Here is a 4,802-nt window from a genome sequence, read left to right as displayed (position 1 = left end):
CGGCCGTGGCCTTCTCCTTTGGGTGTGGAGTAGGCTGCCTGTCCCTGACTGGCTTTCTCCTCTCAGCATGAGGAGACTTCTTGGCCGACTGAACCTTGTAGCCAACCGTCTTTTTGTTGATCAGTTCCTTAATCTCCCCCTTAAAACTAGTCATGAATTTCATGAGTTCGTCTCTAGTGACGAGAGCCTGCCCTCTCGCGGACTTGGATTCCCTAGTCGATTGTCCGGAGGGTTTACTTGTACCTTCCTGGTTGTCGCCCTATTCCAGTTTATCCCTAGGACGGATGCGTTTAGAGATGAGTGACCCATCAGAGGCCACATGGGTTTCAACTTCTATGTCGTCATCTGTGTCATCACTAGTGGAAAAATTGTCATTCGTAACAGGCTATTTGTAACGGGTAAAGCTATGCCCGTTACATTAAATATATTTATAACGGGCAAAATAGCAATCCGTTACAAATATATAATATTCCTAACGAGCAAAATATTGCCTGTTGAACGGTTACCATGTGCCTGTTACGAATAAATTAGTATCCTAACGGGCACATGGCCCGATACAAAAGTTTGGTCCAACTGATGAGAGGAGCCCATTAGTTTTATTAGGGTTTCACTTTGTTCTTTCTTTCTCTTCTCCCCACTCTTTCTCTCTCTTTTCCTCACTCAATTCACTCATGTCGTCATGTATGATGCTTTTAAAATATTTTAGGTTCTTCAGAAAAATGCACTCCGAGCTTGATGGGTACATAATCGTGTTGGTATTTTTCATGCTTTTTCCGATTTACAAACAACGAAGGTAGTGGTTGTGCTTTGATGGGTAATTTTGGTCTCACATTTTCAAAAATTGTTGTTATTTGGGTAGAATTCTTGGTTTATAATCGTTTTTCTTCGTTATTTATTTTGAGGATATAGATTTGTTTTTGGCTTTTAATTTAGGTTTTATTTGCATTTTGTTCTTCGTTCATCATAGTAGTTTGATCTTTCAATTTAATGATGTGCAAGGGAGCAAATCTGAGTACCTCGTAGTCTCCGCCACCACTACCTCAGCAATTGCCGCCACCACTACCACCATTTTATGCGAATAAAGGTGTGAAGTAGGGGAGTAGACTCGACGGCAGACGACATAATCAGGGGGAGTAGAATTCAGGTGCGTGAGTAGATCTATGTTTATTCATTCATAATTTATAGATCTATAGTTGTTCTTTCGAATTTTAAGGAACTATGCATGTTGGGTATTGTTAAAATCATTGAAATTGTATTGTGATTGTATTATATCTTCCATTTTTTTTTCAATTTTTTTTGGGTCTTTTTATTCGAATTTTCGTCATCTCAAAACCCATCACAAATTTTTGTATTTGATATTTTTGTATTATTTCGTCTTTATTTAATATTGGTTTTGATACTTAGGGTCTGTTCTAATTGACTGAACTCAGCTGAGCTGAGCTGATTTAGCAATATCATTAGACATAAACTGCACTGAATTGAACTGAACTTATTAGAGCTGAATTGAACTGAATTGAACTGAAAATAAATGTATGAGAACAGGCTCTTATTTTACTTTTTCAAATTTGTCTAGATTTTTTGGATTATCAAATGCATGAAAGCAAATGATTTGATTGTTAAGGCGTGTTGACTTCCAGAAATCTAACAATAGTTATGAAAGTCTAACCTCATGAAATCGAAGCTATTGGACCAAGTTTTTATTTCAGCTCATTGTAAAACTTAATTAATTAATATGCAATACAACTTTGCAAGTTCATATCAATCCGGAACTGAAATAAAGAAAACATATATTTTCTACAGATAGTTGGGATACCATGAAAGTTTGATATTTTGTCTTGAATTTTTTGCTGATGTTTTGTTTGATACAATAACTCTTAGTTTTAATTGAATAAAGCTAAACATTCTGTCCAAAAAGTAAGATTTTTTGTAGTTGTGAATTGGGATTTTAAGTTCAAAAAATGCTATTAAAATTCTTTCAATGAGTTAGTTTCAGTTTATATACTGTATATATAGTTTTCAGATCTGGGAATTTTCATTGCTGTTAATTGTTTAATACTTGTAAGCAATATGGATTTTTCCGGTCGTATAACTTGAGAATTTTCATTCCTTCTACTTACAAAGTTTTATCTTCTTTGTTTGATTTAGGAATCATCCTTGCATTCAAGAAAGGCACCAATTCAAAGACATTAAGGGATGCAGAGTTTAAGATTGATGACAAGGAAAAGGATATCAAGTTCCAGCAACTCTGAAAAATGGTGGAAGATGTAAATTATTCAATAGTAATTTAGAGGAATATCATTTAAATCTTGGGAAATTGTTCTGTGTACTCTTAAGGTTTTAAAAAATGCACCGTCCCCTGAAAACTTTCAAATGCACCGTGTACCCCTGATGTTTGTAAGAATTTGCACCAAATACCCTAGACTCATATAACAAATGATAATTTTGTTAAATTGAGACCCCATATAGGCTATAAGCATCAAATTCTATTAAATTGTAATAGTGTAATGCTAGTATAATGCTAAAGCATTTAATTATCTAGCAAACTTAATTGATAAATCAAATTCTAACACCTTAAAGTTTAGGATTTAGAATGATCGATGGAGTTTAAATTTTGATGTAATTTATGCTTTTAGGTGGTTTTATTCCATAAATATAAAGTACTAAAAATGAGTTAGTGTGTGGGCATAATTTTAGTTTGATGAGTCAATGATATGTGCATTTGTAAGACGATTTTACAAACTTCAAGGATACATGGTGCATTTGAAAGTTTTCAAGGGTACACTGTTCATTTTTCAAAACCCTAGGAGTACACGGAACAATTTCCCTTAAATCTTATATTAGTCTTAAATAAACTTGTTATATTATTATTACAATTGAGATATGCTTTTCTTCTTTTTACAAGTTTATTTATATTTTATAAGGTGATAATGCTTAGACTTTTGTAAATTGTATTTTTTTTTTTTTTTTTTGAATAATGTAGATTCTATATTAATTGTACTATACTTGTATTAAATATAAATTTATCTCATTAATTAATAAATGATCCAGCATATGCTGGATCTTTTTTCTTGAATGCCCGTTACAAATAATCTCGTTATTCGTAACGGGCAAAATAAGTGCCCGTTACAAATGATGGGTTATTTGTAACGGGCGTTTGACATGTCTGTTACAAATAACCCGTTATTTGTAACGGGCATTTGACATATCCGTTACAAATAACCCGTTATTTGTAATGGACACTTGTTTTGTCCATTATAAATAACTACTTATTTGTAACGGACACTGCCCGTTACAAATAATATTGTCTATCCGTAACGGCAGCATACGTAACGCCCGTTATGGATAGGCTGTTTTTGCCCGTTACGGATGACCTTTTTTCCACTAGTGCATGGTCTGAATAGACCTCCCCATCGACTCGAGGCCGGTTGGGTTCAGGTGGTGGTACAAACTCTTGAACCATCTTAGAGGTACTCTCTCCACAGATGACGCCAAATATTTTGGGGTTTTTCTGGTTCCTCGGGAGAGTTACATCACTAAGCCTAGAGTCTTCTGTTTGTACCTGCAAAATAACGAAGATTCCGGTTGGTAGGAGCTCTGCCTTCGACGATCAAGTTAGAACGTGTCCGGAGAAAAGTAAAAAGTGCGGAAAAGATAAAAGCGAGATTTTCTTGGATTCCAATATCAGGTGTTTTCTCTGATGTGAGAGAATTCAAGTATTTTGTAATAAATAAACGTGCCCCGAAAATGGGGGAAATCTCGGTCAGTAGAATATGTTCCCCTTAGGTCATTCTAACCTAATTAGCTACGCCGTATTGCGGCTTTCTCGGAAATTGGGCCCTGAAGGCCGCCATTTCCTCTACTGATTTAGGATGCCACGTGTCAGAATGTGAGTGACCCACGTTGGCCTGTCTTGAGCTGACACGTGTCCCTTTCTAATTGGGCCACGTAAAAAGGGTATTTTTACCCAAAACAAGTTGTAACATTAAGCTAACGTCGTTTGTTAACATTTTACTAGTTGTTAAGTCTAAGCTTACCATGTCATATTGGGTAGTCGATTTCTTTCTTTCCCTATAGCAGTCTCTTTGAAGGCGACCTCCAGGCGATCTTCTCTGTGGTTTTTAGAATAATTTTCTTCATCAATATTTACTTCATTAAGTGAAGGGGAGAGATCACGAAAGGTGGCATGTACTCCGAAATCTCTAAGTGGCCTAGCTTGAGCTTGTAGGCATTCAGTCCATATTTATCCACAATTTCAAGTGGACCTTGGGTCCTTAGCATGGGTTTGTTCTTTCTTTTAGTTAGACCTCTCCTTCCAAAGATGGAGCCAACCAAGATCTCCCACATTGAGTTCTCTCATCTTCTTGAACTTGGTTGCCTTTGTTGCACCAACAAAATTGATATATTATACTCTCTCCGTGTTTTAATAAGCATTATAGTTTGACTTTTTTCACTATTCACATAATGATTTGACTTAATTAATTTACTAATATATAAAAAAATAAATGTTATTGTATAATACATTGTTGGATGCGTTATAACGTATAGTTTCATGATATCAATTTTCCTATAATTTTATTAACATATGATTAGATAAATTAATGGTCAAAGTCGTGTCTCGGTATGCGTGTTTGGTCAAAGTGTAACACTTATTAAAACACGGAGGGAGTATTAATTATCTAAGCATGACTCAAGAATCACAGCATAAAACATATTTAAACATTGTTGGCATCTATTTAGGGGAGCTCCAGTACCAATAACTCAATGAGGATGATCTTAGGCTCTTAGCAATCAAAAGCAAGTGG

At 35.2% G+C, this 4,802-nt stretch overlaps 1 long non-coding RNA gene across 1 annotated transcript; it reads left to right on the top strand.

The window, feature by feature from the left end:
* The first annotated feature begins 606 nt into the window (after positions 1 to 606).
* LOC145572246 (uncharacterized) lies at positions 607 to 3,005 on the top strand. The gene is made up of 3 exons (XR_014096747.1): positions 607 to 793; positions 1,000 to 1,144; positions 2,146 to 3,005. It is a non-coding gene; the product is annotated as an uncharacterized LOC145572246 (long non-coding RNA).
* The last annotated feature ends 1,797 nt before the right edge of the window (positions 3,006 to 4,802 follow it).

Source organism: Chenopodium album, chromosome 12, assembly GCF_948465745.1.
Source record: "Chenopodium album chromosome 12, dcCheAlbu1.1, whole genome shotgun sequence".
NCBI lineage: Eukaryota > Viridiplantae > Streptophyta > Magnoliopsida > Caryophyllales > Amaranthaceae > Chenopodium > Chenopodium album.
This window is presented reverse-complemented; position numbering and strand designations above follow the sequence as displayed.